The sequence below is a fragment of the Lissotriton helveticus genome, chromosome 11 (assembly GCF_964261635.1).
Source record: "Lissotriton helveticus chromosome 11, aLisHel1.1, whole genome shotgun sequence".
Taxonomy (NCBI): Eukaryota; Metazoa; Chordata; class Amphibia; order Caudata; family Salamandridae; genus Lissotriton; species Lissotriton helveticus.
The window spans coordinates 348,663,497-348,690,704 of NC_136072.1; positions in this window are offsets into that span (position 1 = coordinate 348,663,497).

The following is a 27,208-nucleotide window of genomic DNA, read 5'->3' on the forward strand; positions in this document are numbered from 1 at the left end:
TTGAGCTGTTTATTTTCACAATAAAACAGACTCCATATCATTGATTTGGTTACCCTTTATAAAAATCAACACTTTTTTTATTGCTTATACTAAATGTACTAACAGTGGACTTTTCCATCTGCAGATTATACTAAATGTCCATCAGTGGCAGTGTTTCACAGCAGAGTTTCTCTGAATTGCAGAGACTGAAGAAAAAAAAGAAAAAGGAAGTCTTCTGGCATACTGCATCATGTTACCAATTTATGTGGTAAGTAAAACTCCCAATCATTCTTTTAGTCATTAAAAAGATGTTAATAGCATCAAAATGTCCTCACTACTTTATAGTGGGAGCCCGTGCCTGAATATAATTTCTGTCAAGATGGAAGTAATATGGATCAGATTATGTTGGTCATGATAGTTAATAAAAGACTGACTGACTCAAACTCTCCCAAAACCTGCTTTAGATCCTGGTGCTAGCAATGTTCCATTCGAGGAAATTGATGCCTTTGAGGCTGAAATGCACCATCTCACTTATAAAAAATAGTGTTACATTCTCACAGAATGAAGCTCATCTAACCTCTTCTCCTGCACTCTGTATGTTGGTCGCTGATACTCAAGATGGATTATTGTTAAGGATAATCTGTCTTTGTACCTCCATCCCACTTTTGAAAAGGACACAGTGCTTTGACTGGTTCAGAATCCTTTACCATTCCCCCTCCTACGTGGCTAGCAGTCATGAATACAGATAGTAAGCTACTGCATAACGTCTGAAATCTCATCCTCCTGTGTGGTCAGCTTCCACAAGGACAATTGGTCCAGGGGTCTCTGGCATCACAAAGATAAAGCAAGAAGTTTTCTGACATGACATGCCATTCTGTTGCCTAGCAGCCTGACATCATAAAGCTAAAGCAAGATGCTTTCTTTCTAGAGGGCCACTCTGTTGCGTAGCAGCTGACATCATGAAGGTAAAGGAAGATGTTGTCTGACACGAGAGCCACTCTGTTGCCTAACAAGGAGTAGGATACATTTATCTTGGTAATGATATGAGTTGCAGGGTAGACAGGATGCCCAACGAAAAGATGAGATGGCAAGAAGAAAGAAATTAGGACTTTATTTAGACTTGCACATTAGTATGAACCGAAGTTTGAGCATAAGAGTCTCAACTTCACCGTTGCTTAACTGGTAGGACTTGGCTAATGAGAGGTTGGAAATGATGCTATTCATAGTTTCTATTATTCCCGTTAACTGTAAAATAACCATTCCTCTCTCAATTTATCAGCTGGTTTAATTCCTATTGGTGTACCATATCCTAAAACAAAGGAAGGGAGCAGGGTGCACTGCCACTTGGCTGGCAAAAAGATATATATCCCAATGTACGTGCTACATTTGTTTAGAGAGTGTTAGCAGACGAGGCAAGGGAATACAGTGAAGTATGGGAGGTTATAAACACAAATTGAGATTTAATTTTTTTATTGAGCTGTTTATTTTCACAATAAAACAGACTCCATATCATTGATTTGGTTACCCTTTATAAAAATCAACACTTTTTTTATTGCTTATACTAAATGTACTAACAGTGGACTTTTCCATCTGCAGATTATACTGAATGTCCAGCAGTGGCAGTGTTTCACAGCAGAGTTTTTCTGAATTGCAGAGACTAAAGAAAAAAAGAAAAAGGAAGTCTTCTGGCATACTGCATCATGTTACCAATTTATGTGGTAAGTAAAACTCCCAATCATTCTTTTAGTCATTAAAAAGATGTTAATAGCATCGAAATGTCCTCACTACTTTATAGTGGGAGCCCGTGCCTGAATATAATTTCTGTCAAGATGGAAGTAATATGGATCAGATTATGTTGGTCATGATAGTTAATAAAAGACTGACTGACTCAAACTCTCCCAAAACCTGCTTTAGATCCTGGTGCTAGCAATGTTCCATTCGAGGAAATTGATGCCTTTGAGGCTGAAATGCACCATCTCACTTATGAAAAATAGAGTTACATTCTCACAGAATGAAGCTCATCTAACCTCTTCTCCTGCACTCTGTATGTTGGTCGCTGATACTCAAGATGGATTATTGTTAAGGATAATCTGTCTTTGTACCTCCATCCCACTTTTGAAAAGGACACAGTGCTTTGACTGGTTCAGAATCCTTTACCATTCCCCCTCCTACGTGGCTAGCAGTCATGAATACAGATAGTAAGCTACTGCATAACGTCTGAAATCTCATCCTCCTGTGTGGTCAGCTTCCACAAGGACAAGTGGTCCAGGGGTCTCTGGCATCACAAAGATAAAGCAAGAAGTTGTCTGACATGATGTGCCATTCTGTTGCCTAGCAGCCTGACATCATAAAGCTAAAGCAAGATGCTTTCTTTCTAGAGGGCCACTCTGTTGCGTAGCAGCTGACATCATGAAGGTAAAGGAAGATGTTGTCTGACACGAGAGCCACTCTGTTGCCTAACAAGGAGTAGGATACATTTATCTTGGTAATGATATGAGTTGCAGGGTAGACAGGATGCCCAACGAAAAGATGAGATGGCAAGAAGAAAGAAATTAGGACTTTATTTAGACTTGCACATTAGTATGAACCGAAGTTTGAGCATAAGAGTCTCAACTTCACTGTTGCTTAACTGGTAGGACTTGGCTAATGAGAAGTTGGAAATGATGCTATTCATAGTTTCTATTATTGCCGTTAACTGTAAAATAACCATTCCTCTCTCAATTTATTAGCTGGTTTAATTCCTATTGGTGTACCATATCCTAAAACAAAGGAAGGGAGCAGGGTGCACTGCCACTTGGCTGGCAAAAAGATATATATCCCAATGTACGTGCTACAATTGTTTAGAGAGTGTTAGCAGACAAGGCAAGGGAATACAGTGAAGTATGGGAGGTTATAAACACAAATTGCAATAAAACAGACTCCATATCATTGATTTGGTTACCCTTTATAAAAATCAACACTTTTTTTATTGCTTATACTAAATGTACTAACAGTGGACTTTTCCATCTGCAGATTATACTGAATGTCCAGCAGTGGCAGTGTTTCACAGCAGAGTTTTTCTGAATTGCAGAGACTGAAGAAAAAAAAGAAAAAGGACGTCTTCTGGCATACTGCATCATGTTACCAATTTATGTGGTAAGTAAAACTCCCAATCATTCTTTTAGTCATTAAAAAGATGTTAATAGCATCGAAATGTCCTCACTACTTTATAGTGGGAGCCCGTGCCTGAATATAATTTCTGTCAAGATGGAAGTAATATGGATCAGATTATGTTGGTCATGATAGTTAATAAAAGACTGACTGACTCAAACTCTCCCAAAACCTGCTTTAGATCCTGGTGCTAGCAATGTTCCATTTGAGGAAATTGATGCCTTTGAGGCTGAAATGCACCATCTCACTTATGAAAAATAGAGTTACATTCTCACAGAATGAAGCTCATCTAACCTCTTCTCCTGCACTCTGTATGTTGGTCGCTGATACTCAAGATGGATTATTGTTAAGGATAATCTGTCTTTGTACCTCCATCCCACTTTTGAAAAGGACACAGTGCTTTGACTGGTTCAGAATCCTTTACCATTCCCCCTCCTACGTGGCTAGCAGTCATGAATACAGATAGTAAGCTACTGCATAATGTCTGAAATCTCATCCTCCTGTGTGGTCAGCTTCCACAAGGACAATTGGTCCAGGGGTCTCTGGCATCACAAAGATAAAGCAAGAAGTTTTCTGACATGACGTGCCATTCTGTTGCCTAGCAGCCTGACATCATAAAGCTAAAGCAAGATGCTTTCTTTCTAGAGGGCCACTCTGTTGCGTAGCAGCTGACATCATGAAGGTAAAGGAAGATGTTGTCTGACACGAGAGCCACTCTGTTGCCTAACAAGGAGTAGGATACATTTATCTTGGTAATGATATGAGTTGCAGGGTAGACAGGATGCCCAACGAAAAGATGAGATGGCAAGAAGAAAGAAATTAGGACTTTATTTAGACTTGCACATTAGTATGAACCGAAGTTTGAGCATAAGAGTCTCAACTTCACTGTTGCTTAACTGGTAGGACTTGGCTAATGAGAAGTTGGAAATGATGCTATTCATAGTTTCTATTATTCCCGTTAACTGTAAAATAACCATTCCTCTCTCAATTTATCAGCTGGTTTAATTCCTATTCGTGTACCATATCCTAAAACAAAGGAAGGGAGCAGGGTGCACTGCCACTTGGCTGGCAAAAAGATATATATCCCAATGTACGTGCTACATTTGTTTAGAGAGTGTTAGCAGACGAGGCAAGGGAATACAGTGAAGTATGGGAGGTTATAAACACAAATTCAGATTTAATTTTTTTATTGAGCTGTTTATTTTCACAATAAAACAGACTCCATATCATTGATTTGGTTACCCTTTATAAAAATCAACACTTTTTTTATTGCTTATACTAAATGTACTAACAGTGGACTTTTCCATCTGCAGATTATACTAAATGTCCATCAGTGGCAGTGTTTCACAGCAGAGTTTCTCTGAATTGCAGAGACTGAAGAAAAAAAAGAAAAAGGAAGTTTCTGGCATACTGCATCATGTTACCAATTTATGTGGTAAGTAAAACTCCCAATCATTCTTTTAGTCATTAAAAAGATGTTAATAGCATCAAAATGTCCTCACTACTTTATAGTGGGAGCCCGTGCCTGAATATAATTTCTGTCAAGATGGAAGTAATATGGATCAGATTATGTTGGTCATGATAGTTAATAAAAGACTGACTGACTCAAACTCTCCCAAAACCTGCTTTAGATCCTGGTGCTAGCAATGTTCCATTCGAGGAAATTGATGCCTTTGAGGCTGAAATGCACCATCTCACTTATAAAAAATAGTGTTACATTCTCACAGAATGAAGCTCATCTAACCTCTTCTCCTGCACTCTGTATGTTGGTCGCTGATACTCAAGATGGATTATTGTTAAGGATAATCTGTCTTTGTACCTCCATCCCACTTTTGAAAAGGACACAGTGCTTTGACTGGTTCAGAATCCTTTACCATTCCCCCTCCTACGTGGCTAGCAGTCATGAATACAGATAGTAAGCTACTGCATAACGTCTGAAATCTCATCCTCCTGTGTGGTCAGCTTCCACAAGGACAATTGGTCCAGGGGTCTCTGGCATCACAAAGATAAAGCAAGAAGTTTTCTGACATGACATGCCATTCTGTTGCCTAGCAGCCTGACATCATAAAGCTAAAGCAAGATGCTTTCTTTCTAGAGGGCCACTCTGTTGCGTAGCAGCTGACATCATGAAGGTAAAGGAAGATGTTGTCTGACACGAGAGCCACTCTGTTGCCTAACAAGGAGTAGGATACATTTATCTTGGTAATGATATGAGTTGCAGGGTAGACAGGATGCCCAACGAAAAGATGAGATGGCAAGAAGAAAGAAATTAGGACTTTATTTAGACTTGCACATTAGTATGAACCGAAGTTTGAGCATAAGAGTCTCAACTTCACCGTTGCTTAACTGGTAGGACTTGGCTAATGAGAGGTTGGAAATGATGCTATTCATAGTTTCTATTATTCCCGTTAACTGTAAAATAACCATTCCTCTCTCAATTTATCAGCTGGTTTAATTCCTATTGGTGTACCATATCCTAAAACAAAGGAAGGGAGCAGGGTGCACTGCCACTTGGCTGGCAAAAAGATATATATCCCAATGTACGTGCTACATTTGTTTAGAGAGTGTTAGCAGACGAGGCAAGGGAATACAGTGAAGTATGGGAGGTTATAAACACAAATTGAGATTTAATTTTTTTATTGAGCTGTTTATTTTCACAATAAAACAGACTCCATATCATTGATTTGGTTACCCTTTATAAAAATCAACACTTTTTTTATTGCTTATACTAAATGTACTAACAGTGGACTTTTCCATCTGCAGATTATACTGAATGTCCAGCAGTGGCAGTGTTTCACAGCAGAGTTTTTCTGAATTGCAGAGACTAAAGAAAAAAAAGAAAAAGGAAGTCTTCTGGCATACTGCATCATGTTACCAATTTATGTGGTAAGTAAAACTCCCAATCATTCTTTTAGTCATTAAAAAGATGTTAATAGCATCGAAATGTCCTCACTACTTTATAGTGGGAGCCCGTGCCTGAATATAATTTCTGTCAAGATGGAAGTAATATGGATCAGATTATGTTGGTCATGATAGTTAATAAAAGACTGACTGACTCAAACTCTCCCAAAACCTGCTTTAGATCCTGGTGCTAGCAATGTTCCATTCGAGGAAATTGATGCCTTTGAGGCTGAAATGCACCATCTCACTTATTAAAAATAGAGTTACATTCTCACAGAATGAAGCTCATCTAACCTCTTCTCCTGCACTCTGTATGTTGGTCGCTGATACTCAAGATGGATTATTGTTAAGGATAATCTGTCTTTGTACCTCCATCCCACTTTTGAAAAGGACACAGTGCTTTGACTGGTTCAGAATCCTTTACCATTCCCCCTCCTACGTGGCTAGCAGTCATGAATACAGATAGTAAGCTACTGCATAACGTCTGAAATCTCATCCTCCTGTGTGGTCAGCTTCCACAAGGACAAGTGGTCCAGGGGTCTCTGGCATCACAAAGATAAAGCAAGAAGTTGTCTGACATGACGTGCCATTCTGTTGCCTAGCAGCCTGACATCATAAAGCTAAAGCAAGATGCTTTCTTTCTAGAGGGCCACTCTGTTGCGTAGCAGCTGACATCATGAAGGTAAAGGAAGATGTTGTCTGACACGAGAGCCACTCTGTTGCCTAACAAGGAGTAGGATACATTTATCTTGGTAATGATATGAGTTGCAGGGTAGACAGGATGCCCAACGAAAAGATGAGATGGCAAGAAGAAAGAAATTAGGACTTTATTTAGACTTGCACATTAGTATGAACCGAAGTTTGAGCATAAGAGTCTCAACTTCACTGTTGCTTAACTGGTAGGACTTGGCTAATGAGAAGTTGGAAATGATGCTATTCATAGTTTCTATTATTCCCGTTAACTGTAAAATAACCATTCCTCTCTCAATTTATTAGCTGGTTTAATTCCTATTGGTGTACCATATCCTAAAACAAAGGAAGGGAGCAGGGTGCACTGCCACTTGGCTGGCAAAAAGATATATATCCCAATGTACGTGCTACAATTGTTTAGAGAGTGTTAGCAGACAAGGCAAGGGAATACAGTGAAGTATGGGAGGTTATAAACACAAATTGCAATAAAACAGACTCCATATCATTGATTTGGTTACCCTTTATAAAAATCAACACTTTTTTTATTGCTTATACTAAATGTACTAACAGTGGACTTTTCCATCTGCAGATTATACTGAATGTCCAGCAGTGGCAGTGTTTCACAGCAGAGTTTTTCTGAATTGCAGAGACTGAAGAAAAAAAAGAAAAAGGACGTCTTCTGGCATACTGCATCATGTTACCAATTTATGTGGTAAGTAAAACTCCCAATCATTCTTTTAGTCATTAAAAAGATGTTAATAGCATCGAAATGTCCTCACTACTTTATAGTGGGAGCCCGTGCCTGAATATAATTTCTGTCAAGATGGAAGTAATATGGATCAGATTATGTTGGTCATGATAGTTAATAAAAGACTGACTGACTCAAACTCTCCCAAAACCTGCTTTAGATCCTGGTGCTAGCAATGTTCCATTTGAGGAAATTGATGCCTTTGAGGCTGAAATGCACCATCTCACTTATGAAAAATAGAGTTACATTCTCACAGAATGAAGCTCATCTAACCTCTTCTCCTGCACTCTGTATGTTGGTCGCTGATACTCAAGATGGATTATTGTTAAGGATAATCTGTCTTTGTACCTCCATCCCACTTTTGAAAAGGACACAGTGCTTTGACTGGTTCAGAATCCTTTACCATTCCCCCTCCTACGTGGCTAGCAGTCATGAATACAGATAGTAAGCTACTGCATAACGTCTGAAATCTCATCCTCCTGTGTGGTCAGCTTCCACAAGGACAATTGGTCCAGGGGTCTCTGGCATCACAAAGATAAAGCAAGAAGTTTTCTGACATGACGTGCCATTCTGTTGCCTAGCAGCCTGACATCATAAAGCTAAAGCAAGATGCTTTCTTTCTAGAGGGCCACTCTGTTGCGTAGCAGCTGACATCATGAAGGTAAAGGAAGATGTTGTCTGACACGAGAGCCACTCTGTTGCCTAACAAGGAGTAGGATACATTTATCTTGGTAATGATATGAGTTGCAGGGTAGACAGGATGCCCAACGAAAACATGAGATGGCAAGAAGAAAGAAATTAGGACTTTATTTAGACTTGCACATTAGTATGAACCGAAGTTTGAGCATAAGAGTCTCAACTTCACTGTTGCTTAACTGGTAGGACTTGGCTAATGAGAAGTTGGAAATGATGCTATTCATAGTTTCTATTATTCCCGTTAACTGTAAAATAACCATTCCTCTCTCAATTTATCAGCTGGTTTAATTCCTATTGGTGTACCATATCCTAAAACAAAGGAAGGGAGCAGGGTGCACTGCCACTTGGCTGGCAAAAAGATATATATCCCAATGTACGTGCTACATTTGTTTAGAGAGTGTTAGCAGACGAGGCAAGGGAATACAGTGAAGTATGGGAGGTTATAAACACAAATTCAGATTTAATTTTTTTATTGAGCTGTTTATTTTCACAATAAAACAGACTCCATATCATTGATTTGGTTACCCTTTATAAAAATCAACACTTTTTTTTATTGCTTATACTAAATGTACTAACAGTGGACTTTTCCATCTGCAGATTATACTGAATGTCCAGCAGTGGCAGTGTTTCACAGCAGAGTTTCTCTGAATTGCAGAGACTGAAGAAAAAAAAGAAAAAGGAAGTCTTCTGGCATACTGCATCATGTTACCAATTTATGTGGTAAGTAAAACTCCCAATCATTCTTTTAGTCATTAAAAAGATGTTAATAGCATCAAAATGTCCTCACTACTTTATAGTGGGAGCCCGTGCCTGAATATAATTTCTGTCAAGATGGAAGTAATATGGATCAGATTATGTTGGTCATGATAGTTAATAAAAGACTGACTGACTCAAACTCTCCCAAAACCTGCTTTAGATCCTGGTGCTAGCAATGTTCCATTCGAGGAAATTGATGCCTTTGAGGCTGAAATGCACCATCTCACTTATGAAAAATAGTGTTACATTCTCACAGAATGAAGCTCATCTAACCTCTTCTCCTGCACTCTGTATGTTGGTCGCTGATACTCAAGATGGATTATTGTTAAGGATAATCTGTCTTTGTACCTCCATCCCACTTTTGAAAAGCACACAGTGCTTTGACTGGTTCAGAATCCTTTACCATTCCCCCTCCTACGTGGCTAGCAGTCATGAATACAGATAGTAAGCTACTGCATAACGTCTGAAATCTCATCCTCCTGTGTGGTCAGCTTCCACAAGGACAATTGGTCCAGGGGTCTCTGGCATCACAAAGATAAAGCAAGAAGTTTTCTGACATGACGTGCCATTCTGTTGCCTAGCAGCCTGACATCATAAAGCTAAAGCAAGATGCTTTCTTTCTAGAGGGCCACTCTGTTGCGTAGCAGCTGACATCATGAAGGTAAAGGAAGATGTTGTCTGACACGAGAGCCACTCTGTTGCCTAACAAGGAGTAGGATACATTTATCTTGGTAATGATATGAGTTGCAGGGTAGACAGGATGCCCAACGAAAAGATGAGATGGCAAGAAGAAAGAAATTAGGACTTTATTTAGACTTGCACATTAGTATGAACCGAAGTTTGAGCATAAGAGTCTCAACTTCACCGTTGCTTAACTGGTAGGACTTGGCTAATGAGAGGTTGGAAATGATGCTATTCATAGTTTCTATTATTCCCGTTAACTGTAAAATAACCATTCCTCTCTCAATTTATCAGCTGGTTTAATTCCTATTGGTGTACCATATCCTAAAACAAAGGAAGGGAGCAGGGTGCACTGCCACTTGGCTGGCAAAAAGATATATATCCCAATGTACGTGCTACATTTGTTTAGAGAGTGTTAGCAGACGAGGCAAGGGAATACAGTGAAGTATGGGAGGTTATAAACACAAATTGAGATTTAATTTTTTTATTGAGCTGTTTATTTTCACAATAAAACAGACTCCATATCATTGATTTGGTTACCCTTTATAAAAATCAACACTTTTTTTATTGCTTATACTAAATGTACTAACAGTGGACTTTTCCATCTGCAGATTATACTGAATGTCCAGCAGTGGCAGTGTTTCACAGCAGAGTTTTTCTGAATTGCAGAGACTAAAGAAAAAAAAGAAAAAGGAAGTCTTCTGGCATACTGCATCATGTTACCAATTTATGTGGTAAGTAAAACTCCCAATCATTCTTTTAGTCATTAAAAAGATGTTTATAGCATCGAAATGTCCTCACTACTTTATAGTGGGAGCCCGTGCCTGAATATAATTTCTGTCAAGATGGAAGTAATATGGATCAGATTATGTTGGTCATGATAGTTAATAAAAGACTGACTGACTCAAACTCTCCCAAAACCTGCTTTAGATCCTGGTGCTAGCAATGTTCCATTCGAGGAAATTGATGCCTTTGAGGCTGAAATGCACCATCTCACTTATGAAAAATAGAGTTACATTCTCACAGAATGAAGCTCATCTAACCTCTTCTCCTGCACTCTGTATGTTGGTCGCTGATACTCAAGATGGATTATTGTTAAGGATAATCTGTCTTTGTACCTCCATCCCACTTTTGAAAAGGACACAGTGCTTTGACTGGTTCAGAATCCTTTACCATTCCCCCTCCTACGTGGCTAGCAGTCATGAATACAGATAGTAAGCTACTGCATAACGTCTGAAATCTCATCCTCCTGTGTGGTCAGCTTCCACAAGGACAAGTGGTCCAGGGGTCTCTGGCATCACAAAGATAAAGCAAGAAGTTGTCTGACATGACGTGCCATTCTGTTGCCTAGCAGCCTGACATCATAAAGCTAAAGCAAGATGCTTTCTTTCTAGAGGGCCACTCTGTTGCGTAGCAGCTGACATCATGAAGGTAAAGGAAGATGTTGTCTGACACGAGAGCCACTCTGTTGCCTAACAAGGAGTAGGATACATTTATCTTGGTAATGATATGAGTTGCAGGGTAGACAGGATGCCCAACGAAAAGATGAGATGGCAAGAAGAAAGAAATTAGGACTTTATTTAGACTTGCACATTAGTATGAACCGAAGTTTGAGCATAAGAGTCTCAACTTCACTGTTGCTTAACTGGTAGGACTTGGCTAATGAGAAGTTGGAAATGATGCTATTCATAGTTTCTATTATTGCCGTTAACTGTAAAATAACCATTCCTCTCTCAATTTATTAGCTGGTTTAATTCCTATTGGTGTACCATATCCTAAAACAAAGGAAGGGAGCAGGGTGCACTGCCACTTGGCTGGCAAAAAGATATATATCCCAATGTACGTGCTACAATTGTTTAGAGAGTGTTAGCAGACAAGGCAAGGGAATACAGTGAAGTATGGGAGGTTATAAACACAAATTGCAATAAAACAGACTCCATATCATTGATTTGGTTACCCTTTATAAAAATCAACACTTTTTTTATTGCTTATACTAAATGTACTAACAGTGGACTTTTCCATCTGCAGATTATACTGAATGTCCAGCAGTGGCAGTGTTTCACAGCAGAGTTTTTCTGAATTGCAGAGACTGAAGAAAAAAAAGAAAAAGGACGTCTTCTGGCATACTGCATCATGTTACCAATTTATGTGGTAAGTAAAACTCCCAATCATTCTTTTAGTCATTAAAAAGATGTTAATAGCATCGAAATGTCCTCACTACTTTATAGTGGGAGCCCGTGCCTGAATATAATTTCTGTCAAGATGGAAGTAATATGGATCAGATTATGTTGGTCATGATAGTTAATAAAAGACTGACTGACTCAAACTCTCCCAAAACCTGCTTTAGATCCTGGTGCTAGCAATGTTCCATTTGAGGAAATTGATGCCTTTGAGGCTGAAATGCACCATCTCACTTATGAAAAATAGAGTTACATTCTCACAGAATGAAGCTCATCTAACCTCTTCTCCTGCACTCTGTATGTTGGTCGCTGATACTCAAGATGGATTATTGTTAAGGATAATCTGTCTTTGTACCTCCATCCCACTTTTGAAAAGGACACAGTGCTTTGACTGGTTCAGAATCCTTTACCATTCCCCCTCCTACGTGGCTAGCAGTCATGAATACAGATAGTAAGCTACTGCATAATGTCTGAAATCTCATCCTCCTGTGTGGTCAGCTTCCACAAGGACAATTGGTCCAGGGGTCTCTGGCATCACAAAGATAAAGCAAGAAGTTTTCTGACATGACGTGCCATTCTGTTGCCTAGCAGCCTGACATCATAAAGCTAAAGCAAGATGCTTTCTTTCTAGAGGGCCACTCTGTTGCGTAGCAGCTGACATCATGAAGGTAAAGGAAGATGTTGTCTGACACGAGAGCCACTCTGTTGCCTAACAAGGAGTAGGATACATTTATCTTGGTAATGATATGAGTTGCAGGGTAGACAGGATGCCCAACGAAAAGATGAGATGGCAAGAAGAAAGAAATTAGGACTTTATTTAGACTTGCACATTAGTATGAACCGAAGTTTGAGCATAAGAGTCTCAACTTCACTGTTGCTTAACTGGTAGGACTTGGCTAATGAGAAGTTGGAAATGATGCTATTCATAGTTTCTATTATTCCCGTTAACTGTAAAATAACCATTCCTCTCTCAATTTATCAGCTGGTTTAATTCCTATTCGTGTACCATATCCTAAAACAAAGGAAGGGAGCAGGGTGCACTGCCACTTGGCTGGCAAAAAGATATATATCCCAATGTACGTGCTACATTTGTTTAGAGAGTGTTAGCAGACGAGGCAAGGGAATACAGTGAAGTATGGGAGGTTATAAACACAAATTCAGATTTAATTTTTTTATTGAGCTGTTTATTTTCACAATAAAACAGACTCCATATCATTGATTTGGTTACCCTTTATAAAAATCAACACTTTTTTTATTGCTTATACTAAATGTACTAACAGTGGACTTTTCCATCTGCAGATTATACTAAATGTCCATCAGTGGCAGTGTTTCACAGCAGAGTTTCTCTGAATTGCAGAGACTGAAGAAAAAAAAGAAAAAGGAAGTCTTCTGGCATACTGCATCATGTTACCAATTTATGTGGTAAGTAAAACTCCCAATCATTCTTTTAGTCATTAAAAAGATGTTAATAGCATCAAAATGTCCTCACTACTTTATAGTGGGAGCCCGTGCCTGAATATAATTTCTGTCAAGATGGAAGTAATATGGATCAGATTATGTTGGTCATGATAGTTAATAAAAGACTGACTGACTCAAACTCTCCCAAAACCTGCTTTAGATCCTGGTGCTAGCAATGTTCCATTCGAGGAAATTGATGCCTTTGAGGCTGAAATGCACCATCTCACTTATAAAAAATAGTGTTACATTCTCACAGAATGAAGCTCATCTAACCTCTTCTCCTGCACTCTGTATGTTGGTCGCTGATACTCAAGATGGATTATTGTTAAGGATAATCTGTCTTTGTACCTCCATCCCACTTTTGAAAAGGACACAGTGCTTTGACTGGTTCAGAATCCTTTACCATTCCCCCTCCTACGTGGCTAGCAGTCATGAATACAGATAGTAAGCTACTGCATAACGTCTGAAATCTCATCCTCCTGTGTGGTCAGCTTCCACAAGGACAATTGGTCCAGGGGTCTCTGGCATCACAAAGATAAAGCAAGAAGTTTTCTGACATGACATGCCATTCTGTTGCCTAGCAGCCTGACATCATAAAGCTAAAGCAAGATGCTTTCTTTCTAGAGGGCCACTCTGTTGCGTAGCAGCTGACATCATGAAGGTAAAGGAAGATGTTGTCTGACACGAGAGCCACTCTGTTGCCTAACAAGGAGTAGGATACATTTATCTTGGTAATGATATGAGTTGCAGGGTAGACAGGATGCCCAACGAAAAGATGAGATGGCAAGAAGAAAGAAATTAGGACTTTATTTAGACTTGCACATTAGTATGAACCGAAGTTTGAGCATAAGAGTCTCAACTTCACCGTTGCTTAACTGGTAGGACTTGGCTAATGAGAGGTTGGAAATGATGCTATTCATAGTTTCTATTATTCCCGTTAACTGTAAAATAACCATTCCTCTCTCAATTTATCAGCTGGTTTAATTCCTATTGGTGTACCATATCCTAAAACAAAGGAAGGGAGCAGGGTGCACTGCCACTTGGCTGGCAAAAAGATATATATCCCAATGTACGTGCTACATTTGTTTAGAGAGTGTTAGCAGACGAGGCAAGGGAATACAGTGAAGTATGGGAGGTTATAAACACAAATTGAGATTTAATTTTTTTATTGAGCTGTTTATTTTCACAATAAAACAGACTCCATATCATTGATTTGGTTACCCTTTATAAAAATCAACACTTTTTTTATTGCTTATACTAAATGTACTAACAGTGGACTTTTCCATCTGCAGATTATACTGAATGTCCAGCAGTGGCAGTGTTTCACAGCAGAGTTTTTCTGAATTGCAGAGACTAAAGAAAAAAAGAAAAAGGAAGTCTTCTGGCATACTGCATCATGTTACCAATTTATGTGGTAAGTAAAACTCCCAATCATTCTTTTAGTCATTAAAAAGATGTTAATAGCATCGAAATGTCCTCACTACTTTATAGTGGGAGCCCGTGCCTGAATATAATTTCTGTCAAGATGGAAGTAATATGGATCAGATTATGTTGGTCATGATAGTTAATAAAAGACTGACTGACTCAAACTCTCCCAAAACCTGCTTTAGATCCTGGTGCTAGCAATGTTCCATTCGAGGAAAATGATGCCTTTGAGGCTGAAATGCACCATCTCACTTATGAAAAATAGAGTTACATTCTCACAGAATGAAGCTCATCTAACCTCTTCTCCTGCACTCTGTATGTTGGTCGCTGATACTCAAGATGGATTATTGTTAAGGATGATCTGTCTTTGTACCTCCATCCCACTTTTGAAAAGGACACAGTGCTTTGACTGGTTCAGAATCCTTTACCATTCCCCCTCCTACGTGGCTAGCAGTCATGAATACAGATAGTAAGCTACTGCATAACGTCTGAAATCTCATCCTCCTGTGTGGTCAGCTTCCACAAGGACAAGTGGTCCAGGGGTCTCTGGCATCACAAAGATAAAGCAAGAAGTTGTCTGACATGATGTGCCATTCTGTTGCCTAGCAGCCTGACATCATAAAGCTAAAGCAAGATGCTTTCTTTCTAGAGGGCCACTCTGTTGCGTAGCAGCTGACATCATGAAGGTAAAGGAAGATGTTGTCTGACACGAGAGCCACTCTGTTGCCTAACAAGGAGTAGGATACATTTATCTTGGTAATGATATGAGTTGCAGGGTAGACAGGATGCCCAACGAAAAGATGAGATGGCAAGAAGAAAGAAATTAGGACTTTATTTAGACTTGCACATTAGTATGAACCGAAGTTTGAGCATAAGAGTCTCAACTTCACTGTTGCTTAACTGGTAGGACTTGGCTAATGAGAAGTTGGAAATGATGCTATTCATAGTTTCTATTATTGCCGTTAACTGTAAAATAACCATTCCTCTCTCAATTTATTAGCTGGTTTAATTCCTATTGGTGTACCATATCCTAAAACAAAGGAAGGGAGCAGGGTGCACTGCCACTTGGCTGGCAAAAAGATATATATCCCAATGTACGTGCTACAATTGTTTAGAGAGTGTTAGCAGACAAGGCAAGGGAATACAGTGAAGTATGGGAGGTTATAAACACAAATTGCAATAAAACAGACTCCATATCATTGATTTGGTTACCCTTTATAAAAATCAACACTTTTTTTATTGCTTATACTAAATGTACTAACAGTGGACTTTTCCATCTGCAGATTATACTGAATGTCCAGCAGTGGCAGTGTTTCACAGCAGAGTTTTTCTGAATTGCAGAGACTGAAGAAAAAAAAGAAAAAGGACGTCTTCTGGCATACTGCATCATGTTACCAATTTATGTGGTAAGTAAAACTCCCAATCATTCTTTTAGTCATTAAAAAGATGTTAATAGCATCGAAATGTCCTCACTACTTTATAGTGGGAGCCCGTGCCTGAATATAATTTCTGTCAAGATGGAAGTAATATGGATCAGATTATGTTGGTCATGATAGTTAATAAAAGACTGACTGACTCAAACTCTCCCAAAACCTGCTTTAGATCCTGGTGCTAGCAATGTTCCATTTGAGGAAATTGATGCCTTTGAGGCTGAAATGCACCATCTCACTTATGAAAAATAGAGTTACATTCTCACAGAATGAAGCTCATCTAACCTCTTCTCCTGCACTCTGTATGTTGGTCGCTGATACTCAAGATGGATTATTGTTAAGGATAATCTGTCTTTGTACCTCCATCCCACTTTTGAAAAGGACACAGTGCTTTGACTGGTTCAGAATCCTTTACCATTCCCCCTCCTACGTGGCTAGCAGTCATGAATACAGATAGTAAGCTACTGCATAATGTCTGAAATCTCATCCTCCTGTGTGGTCAGCTTCCACAAGGACAATTGGTCCAGGGGTCTCTGGCATCACAAAGATAAAGCAAGAAGTTTTCTGACATGACGTGCCATTCTGTTGCCTAGCAGCCTGACATCATAAAGCTAAAGCAAGATGCTTTCTTTCTAGAGGGCCACTCTGTTGCGTAGCAGCTGACATCATGAAGGTAAAGGAAGATGTTGTCTGACACGAGAGCCACTCTGTTGCCTAACAAGGAGTAGGATACATTTATCTTGGTAATGATATGAGTTGCAGGGTAGACAGGATGCCCAACGAAAAGATGAGATGGCAAGAAGAAAGAAATTAGGACTTTATTTAGACTTGCACATTAGTATGAACCGAAGTTTGAGCATAAGAGTCTCAACTTCACTGTTGCTTAACTGGTAGGACTTGGCTAATGAGAAGTTGGAAATGATGCTATTCATAGTTTCTATTATTCCCGTTAACTGTAAAATAACCATTCCTCTCTCAATTTATCAGCTGGTTTAATTCCTATTCGTGTACCATATCCTAAAACAAAGGAAGGGAGCAGGGTGCACTGCCACTTGGCTGGCAAAAAGATATATATCCCAATGTACGTGCTACATTTGTTTAGAGAGTGTTAGCAGACGAGGCAAGGGAATACAGTGAAGTATGGGAGGTTATAAACACAAATTCAGATTTAATTTTTTTATTGAGCTGTTTATTTTCACAATAAAACAGACTCCATATCATTGATTTGGTTACCCTTTATAAAAATCAACACTTTTTTTATTGCTTATACTAAATGTACTAACAGTGGACTTTTCCATCTGCAGATTATACTAAATGTCCATCAGTGGCAGTGTTTCACAGCAGAGTTTCTCTGAATTGCAGAGACTGAAGAAAAAAAAGAAAAAGGAAGTTTCTGGCATACTGCATCATGTTACCAATTTATGTGGTAAGTAAAACTCCCAATCATTCTTTTAGTCATTAAAAAGATGTTAATAGCATCAAAATGTCCTCACTACTTTATAGTGGGAGCCCGTGCCTGAATATAATTTCTGTCAAGATGGAAGTAATATGGATCAGATTATGTTGGTCATGATAGTTAATAAAAGACTGACTGACTCAAACTCTCCCAAAACCTGCTTTAGATCCTGGTGCTAGCAATGTTCCATTCGAGGAAATTGATGCCTTTGAGGCTGAAATGCACCATCTCACTTATAAAAAATAGTGTTACATTCTCACAGAATGAAGCTCATCTAACCTCTTCTCCTGCACTCTGTATGTTGGTCGCTGATACTCAAGATGGATTATTGTTAAGGATAATCTGTCTTTGTACCTCCATCCCACTTTTGAAAAGGACACAGTGCTTTGACTGGTTCAGAATCCTTTACCATTCCCCCTCCTACGTGGCTAGCAGTCATGAATACAGATAGTAAGCTACTGCATAACGTCTGAAATCTCATCCTCCTGTGTGGTCAGCTTCCACAAGGACAATTGGTCCAGGGGTCTCTGGCATCACAAAGATAAAGCAAGAAGTTTTCTGACATGACATGCCATTCTGTTGCCTAGCAGCCTGACATCATAAAGCTAAAGCAAGATGCTTTCTTTCTAGAGGGCCACTCTGTTGCGTAGCAGCTGACATCATGAAGGTAAAGGAAGATGTTGTCTGACACGAGAGCCACTCTGTTGCCTAACAAGGAGTAGGATACATTTATCTTGGTAATGATATGAGTTGCAGGGTAGACAGGATGCCCAACGAAAAGATGAGATGGCAAGAAGAAAGAAATTAGGACTTTATTTAGACTTGCACATTAGTATGAACCGAAGTTTGAGCATAAGAGTCTCAACTTCACCGTTGCTTAACTGGTAGGACTTGGCTAATGAGAGGTTGGAAATGATGCTATTCATAGTTTCTATTATTCCCGTTAACTGTAAAATAACCATTCCTCTCTCAATTTATCAGCTGGTTTAATTCCTATTGGTGTACCATATCCTAAAACAAAGGAAGGGAGCAGGGTGCACTGCCACTTGGCTGGCAAAAAGATATATATCCCAATGTACGTGCTACATTTGTTTAGAGAGTGTTAGCAGATGAGGCAAGGGAATACAGTGAAGTATGGGAGGTTATAAACACAAATTCAGATTTAATTTTTTTATTGAGCTGTTTATTTTCACAATAAAACAGACTCCATATCATTGATTTGGTTACCCTTTATAAAAATCAACACTTTTTTTATTGCTTATACTAAATGTACTAACAGTGGACTTTTCCATCTGCAGATTATACTGAATGTCCAGCAGTGGCAGTGTTTCACAGCAGAGTTTCTCTGAATTGCAGAGACTGAAGAAAAAAAAGAAAAAGGAAGTCTTCTGGCATACTGCATCATGTTACCAATTTATGTGGTAAGTAAAACTCCCAATCATTCTTTTAGTCATTAAAAAGATGTTAATAGCATCAAAATGTCCTCACTACTTTATAGTGGGAGCCCGTGCCTGAATATAATTTCTGTCAAGATGGAAGTAATATGGATCAGATTATGTTGGTCATGATAGTTAATAAAAGACTGACTGACTCAAACTCTCCCAAAACCTGCTTTAGATCCTGGTGCTAGCAATGTTCCATTCGAGGAAATTGATGCCTTTGAGGCTGAAATGCACCATCTCACTTATGAAAAATAGTGTTACATTCTCACAGAATGAAGCTCATCTAACCTCTTCTCCTGCACTCTGTATGTTGGTCTCTGATACTCAAGATGGATTATTGTTAATGATAATCTGTCTTTGTACCTCCATCCCACTTTTAAAAAGGACACAGTGCTTTGACTGGTTCAGAATCCTTTACCATTCCCCCTCCTACGTGGCTAGCAGTCATGAATACAGATAGTAAGCTACTGCATAACGTCTGAAATCTCATCCTCCTGTGTGGTCAGCTTCCACAAGGACAATTGGTCCAGGGGTCTCTGGCATCACAAAGATAAAGCAAGAAGTTGTCTGACATGACGTGCCATTCTGTTGCCTAGCAGTCTGACATCATAAAGCTAAAGCAAGATGCTTTCTTTCTAGAGGGCCACTCTGTTGCGTAGCAGCTGACATCATGAAGGTAAAGGAAGATGTTGTCTGACACGAGAGCCACTCTGTTGCCTAACAAGGAGTAGGATACATTTATCTTGGTAATGATATGAGTTGCAGGGTAGACAGGATGCCCAACGAAAAGATGAGATGGCAAGAAGAAAGAAATTAGGACTTTATTTAGACTTGCACATTAGTATGAACCGAAGTTTGAGCATAAGAGTCTCAACTTCACTGTTGCTGAACTGGTAGGACTTGGCTAATGAGAAGTTGGAAATGATGCTATTCATAGTTTCTATTATTCCCGTTAACTGTAAAATAACCCTTCCTCTCTCAATTTATCAGCTGGTTTAATTGCTATTGGTGTACCATATCCTAAAACAAAGGAAGGGAGAAGGGTGCACTGCCACTTGGCTGTCAAAAAGATATATATCCCAATGTACATGCTACAATTGTTTAGAGAGTGTTAGCAGACAAGGCAAGGGAATACAGTGAAGTATGGGAGGTTATAAACACAAATTCAGATTTAATTTTTTTATTGAGCTGTTTATTTTCACAATAAAACAGACTCCATATCATTGATTTGGTTACCCTTTATAAAAATCAACACTTTTTTTATTGCTTATACTAAATGTACTAACAGTGGACTTTTCCATCTGCAGATTATACTGAATGTCCAGCAGTGGCAGTGTTTCACAGCAGAGTTTCTCTGAATTGCAGAGACTGAAGAAAAAAAAGAAAAAGGAAGTCTTCTGGCATACTGCATCATGTTACCAATTTATGTGGTAAGTAAAACTCCCAATCATTCTTTTAGTCATTAAAAAGATGTTAATAGCCTCAAAATGTCCTCACTACTTTATAGTGGGAGCCCGTGCCTGAATATAATTTCTGTCAAGATGGAAGTAATATGGATCAGATTATGTTGGTCATGATAGTTAATAAAAGACTGACTGACTCAAACTCTCCCAAAACCTGCTTTAGATCCTGGTGCTAGCAATGTTCCATTCGAGGATATTGATGCCTTTGAGGCTGAAATGCACCATCTCACTTATGAAAAATAGTGTTACATTCTCACAGAATGAAGCTCATCTAACCTCTTCTCCTGCACTCTGTATGTTGGTCGCTGATACTCAAGATGGATTATTGTTAAGGATAATCTGTCTTTGTACCTCCATCCCACTTTTGAAAAGGACACAGTGCTTTGACTGGTTCAGAATCCTTTACCATTCCCCCTCCTACGTGGCTAGCAGTCATGAATACAGATAGTAAGCTACTGCATAACGTCTGAAATCTCATCCTCCTGTGTGGTCAGCTTCCACAAGGACAATTGGTCCATGGGTCTCTGGCATCACAAAGATAAAGCAAGAAGTTTTCTGACATGACGTGCCATTCTGTTGCCTAGCAGCCTGACATCATAAAGCTAAAGCAAGATGCTTTCTTTCTAGAGGGCCACTCTGTTGCGTAGCAGCTGACATCATGAAGGTAAAGGAAGATGTTGTCTGACACGAGAGCCACTCTGTTGCCTAACAAGGAGTAGGATACATTTATCTTGGTAATGATATGAGTTGCAGGGTAGACAGGATGCCCAACGAAAAGATGAGATGGCAAGAAGAAAGAAATTAGGACTTTATTTAGACTTGCACATTAGTATGAACCGAAGTTTGAGCATAAGAGTCTCAACTTCACCGTTGCTTAACTGGTAGGACTTGGCTAATGAGAGGTTGGAAATGATGCTATTCATAGTTTCTATTATTCCCGTTAACTGTAAAATAACCATTCCTCTCTCAATTTATCAGCTGGTTTAATTCCTATTGGTGTACCATATCCTAAAACAAAGGAAGGGAGCAGGGTGCACTGCCACTTGGCTGGCAAAAAGATATATATCCCAATGTACGTGCTACATTTGTTTAGAGAGTGTTAGCAGATGAGGCAAGGGAATACAGTGAAGTATGGGAGGTTATAAACACAAATTCAGATTTAATTTTTTTATTGAGCTGTTTATTTTCACAATAAAACAGACTCCATATCATTGATTTGGTTACCCTTTATAAAAATCAACACTTTTTTTATTGCTTATACTAAATGTACTAACAGTGGACTTTTCCATCTGCAGATTATACTGAATGTCCAGCAGTGGCAGTGTTTCACAGCAGAGTTTCTCTGAATTGCAGAGACTGAAGAAAAAAAAGAAAAAGGAAGTCTTCTGGCATACTGCATCATGTTACCAATTTATGTGGTAAGTAAAACTCCCAATCATTCTTTTAGTCATTAAAAAGATGTTAATAGCATCAAAATGTCCTCACTACTTTATAGTGGGAGCCCGTGCCTGAATATAATTTCTGTCAAGATGGAAGTAATATGGATCAGATTATGTTGGTCATGATAGTTAATAAAAGACTGACTGACTCAAACTCTCCCAAAACCTGCTTTAGATCCTGGTGCTAGCAATGTTCCATTCGAGGAAATTGATGCCTTTGAGGCTGAAATGCACCATCTCACTTATGAAAAATAGTGTTACATTCTCACAGAATGAAGCTCATCTAACCTCTTCTCCTGCACTCTGTATGTTGGTCTCTGATACTCAAGATGGATTATTGTTAATGATAATCTGTCTTTGTACCTCCATCCCACTTTTAAAAAGGACACAGTGCTTTGACTGGTTCAGAATCCTTTACCATTCCCCCTCCTACGTGGCTAGCAGTCATGAATACAGATAGTAAGCTACTGCATAACGTCTGAAATCTCATCCTCCTGTGTGGTCAGCTTCCACAAGGACAATTGGTCCAGGGGTCTCTGGCATCACAAAGATAAAGCAAGAAGTTGTCTGACATGACGTGCCATTCTGTTGCCTAGCAGTCTGACATCATAAAGCTAAAGCAAGATGCTTTCTTTCTAGAGGGCCACTCTGTTGCGTAGCAGCTGACATCATGAAGGTAAAGGAAGATGTTGTCTGACACGAGAGCCACTCTGTTGCCTAACAAGGAGTAGGATACATTTATCTTGGTAATGATATGAGTTGCAGGGTAGACAGGATGCCCAACGAAAAGATGAGATGGCAAGAAGAAAGAAATTAGGACTTTATTTAGACTTGCACATTAGTATGAACCGAAGTTTGAGCATAAGAGTCTCAACTTCACTGTTGCTGAACTGGTAGGACTTGGCTAATGAGAAGTTGGAAATGATGCTATTCATAGTTTCTATTATTCCCGTTAACTGTAAAATAACCATTCCTCTCTCAATTTATCAGCTGGTTTAATTCCTATTGGTGTACCATATCCTAAAACAAAGGAAGGGAGAAGGGTGCACTGCCACTTGGCTGTCAAAAAGATATATATCCCAATGTACGTGCTACAATTGTTTAGAGAGTGTTAGCAGACAAGGCAAGGGAATACAGTGAAGTATGGGAGGTTATAAACACAAATTCAGATTTAATTTTTTTATTGAGCTGTTTATTTTCACAATAAAACAGACTCCATATCATTGATTTGGTTACCCTTTATAAAAATCAACACTTTTTTTATTGCTTATACTAAATGTACTAACAGTGGACTTTTCCATCTGCAGATTATACTGAATGTCCAGCAGTGGCAGTGTTTCACAGCAGAGTTTCTCTGAATTGCAGAGACTGAAGAAAAAAAAGAAAAAGGAAGTCTTCTGGCATACTGCATCATGTTACCAATTTATGTGGTAAGTAAAACTCCCAATCATTCTTTTAGTCATTAAAAAGATGTTAATAGCATCAAAATGTCCTCACTACTTTATAGTGAGAGCCCGTGCCTGAATATAATTTCTGTCAAGATGGAAGTAATATGGATCAGATTATGTTGGTCATGATAGTTAATAAAAGACTGACTGACTCAAACTCTCCCAAAACCTGCTTTAGATCCTGGTGCTAGCAATGTTCCATTCGAGGAAATTGATGCCTTTGAGGCTGAAATGCACCATCTCACTTATGAAAAATAGTGTTACATTCTCACAGAATGAAGCTCATCTAACCTCTTCTCCTGCACTCTGTATGTTGGTCTCTGATACTCAAGATGGATTATTGTTAATGATAATCTGTCTTTGTACCTCCATCCCACTTTTAAAAAGGACACAGTGCTTTGACTGGTTCAGAATCCTTTACCATTCCCCCTCCTACGTGGCTAGCAGTCATGAATACAGATAGTAAGCTACTGCATAACGTCTGAAATCTCATCCTCCTGTGTGGTCAGCTTCCACAAGGACAATTGGTCCAGGGGTCTCTGGCATCACAAAGATAAAGCAAGAAGTTGTCTGACATGACGTGCCATTCTGTTGCCTAGCAGTCTGACATCATAAAGCTAAAGCAAGATGCTTTCTTTCTAGAGGGCCACTCTGTTGCGTAGCAGCTGACATCATGAAGGTAAAGGAAGATGTTGTCTGACACGAGAGCCACTCTGTTGCCTAACAAGGAGTAGGATACATTTATCTTGGTAATGATATGAGTTGCAGGGTAGACAGGATGCCCAACGAAAAGATGAGATGGCAAGAAGAAAGAAATTAGGACTTTATTTAGACTTGCACATTAGTATGAACCGAAGTTTGAGCATAAGAGTCTCAACTTCACCGTTGCTTAACTGGTAGGACTTGGCTAATGAGAAGTTGGAAATGATGCTATTCATAGTTTCTATTATTCCCGTTAACTGTAAAATAACCCTTCCTCTCTCAATTTATCAGCTGGTTTAATTGCTATTGGTGTACCATATCCTAAAACAAAGGAAGGGAGAAGGGTGCACTGCCACTTGGCTGTCAAAAAGATATATATCCCAATGTACGTGCTACAATTGTTTAGAGAGTGTTAGCAGACAAGGCAAGGGAATACAGTGAAGTATGGGAGGTTATAAACATAAATTGAGATTTAATTTTTTTATTGAGCTGTTTATTTTCACAATAAAACAGACTCCATATCATTGATTTGGTTACCCTTTATAAAAATCAACACTTTTTTTTATTGCTTATACTAAATGTACTAACAGTGGACTTTTCCATCTGCAGATTATACTGAATGTCCAGCAGTGGCAGTGTTTCACAGCAGAGTTTCTCTGAATTGCAGAGACTGAAGAAAAAAAAGAAAAAGGAAGTCTTCTGGCATACTGCATCATGTTACCAATTTATGTGGTAAGTAAAACTCCCAATCATTCTTTTAGTCATTAAAAAGATGTTAATAGCATCAAAATGTCCTCACTACTTTATAGTGGGAGCCCGTGCCTGAATATAATTTCTGTCAAGATGGAAGTAATATGGATCAGATTATGTTGGTCATGATAGTTAATAAAAGACTGACTGACTCAAACTCTCTCAAAACCTGCTTTAGATCCTGGTGCTAGCAATGTTCCATTCGAGGAAATTGATGCCTTTGAGGCTGAAATGCACCATCTCACTTATGAAAAATAGTGTTACATTCTCACAGAATGAAGCTCATCTAACCTCTTCTCCTGCACTCTGTATGTTGGTCGCTGATACTCAAGATGGATTATTGTTAAGGATAATCTGTCTTTGTACCTCCATCCCACTTTTGAAAAGGACACAGTGCTTTGACTGGTTCAGAATCCTTTACCATTCCCCCTCCTACGTGGCTAGCAGTCATGAATACAGATAGTAAGCTACTGCATAACGTCTGAAATCTCATCCTCCTGTGTGGTCAGCTTCCACAAGGACAATTGGTCCAGGGGTCTCTGGCATCACAAAGATAAAGCAAGAAGTTTTCTGACATGACGTGCCATTCTGTTGCCTAGCAGCCTGACATCATAAAGCTAAAGCAAGATGCTTTCTTTCTAGAGGGCCACTCTGTTGCGTAGCAGCTGACATCATGAAGGTAAAGGAAGATGTTGTCTGACACGAGAGCCACTCTGTTGCCTAACAAGGAGTAGGATACATTTATCTTGGTAATGATATGAGTTGCAGGGTAGACAGGATGCCCAACGAAAAGATGAGATGGCAAGAAGAAAGAAATTAGGACTTTATTTAGACTTGCACATTAGTATGAACCGAAGTTTGAGCATAAGAGTCTCAACTTCACTGTTGCTGAACTGGTAGGACTTGGCTAATGAGAAGTTGGAAATGATGCTATTCATAGTTTCTATTATTCCCGTTAACTGTAAAATAACCATTCCTCTCTCAATTTATCAGCTGGTTTAATTCCTATTGGTGTACCATATCCTAAAACAAAGGAAGGGAGAAGGGTGCTCTGCCACTTGGCTGTCAAAAAGATATATATCCCAATGTACGTGCTACAATTGTTTAGAGAGTGTTAGCAGACAAGGCAAGGGAATACAGTGAAGTATGGGAGGTTATAAACACAAATTCAGATTTAATTTTTTTATTGAGCTGTTTATTTTCACAATAAAACAGACTCCATATCATTGATTTGGTTACCCTTTATAAAAATCAACACTTTTTTTATTGCTTATACTAAATGTACTAACAGTGGACTTTTCCATCTGCAGATTATACTGAATGTCCAGCAGTGGCAGTGTTTCACAGCAGAGTTTCTCTGAATTGCAGAGACTGAAGAAAAAAAAGAAAAAGGAAGTCTTCTGGCATACTGCATCATGTTACCAATTTATGTGGTAAGTAAAACTCCCAATCATTCTTTTAGTCATTAAAAAGATGTTAATAGCATCAAAATGTCCTCCCTACTTTATAGTGGGAGCCCGTGCCTGAATATAATTTCTGTCAAGATGGAAGTAATATGGATCAGATTATGTTGGTCATGATAGTTAATAAAAGACTGACTGACTCAAACTCTCCCAAAACCTGCTTTAGATCCTGGTGCTAGCAATGTTCCATTCGAGGAAATTGATGCCTTTGAGGCTGAAATGCACCATCTCACTTATGAAAAATAGTGTTACATTCTCACAGAATGAAGCTCATCTAACCTCTTCTCCTGCACTCTGTATGTTGGTCTCTGATACTCAAGATGGATTATTGTTAATGATAATCTGTCTTTGTACCTCCATCCCACTTTTAAAAAGGACACAGTGCTTTGACTGGTTCAGAATCCTTTACCATTCCCCCTCCTACGTGGCTAGCAGTCATGAATACAGATAGTAAGCTACTGCATAACGTCTGAAATCTCATCCTCCTGTGTGGTCAGCTTCCACAAGGACAATTGGTCCAGGGGTCTCTGGCATCACAAAGATAAAGCAAGAAGTTGTCTGACATGACGTGCCGTTCTGTTGCCTAGCAGTCTGACATCATAAAGCTAAAGCAAGATGCTTTCTTTCTAGAGGGCCACTCTGTTGCGTAGCAGCTGACATCATGAAGGTAAAGGAAGATGTTGTCTGACACGAGAGCCACTCTGTTGCCTAACAAGGAGTAGGATACATTTATCTTGGTAATGATATGAGTTGCAGGGTAGACAGGATGCCCAACGAAAAGATGAGATGGCAAGAAGAAAGAAATTAGGACTTTATTTAGACTAGCACATTAGTATGAACCGAAGTTTGAGCATAAGAGTCTCAACTTCACCGTTGCTTAACTGGTAGGACTTGGCTAATGAGAAGTTGGAAATGATGCTATTCATAGTTTCTATTATTCCCGTTAACTGT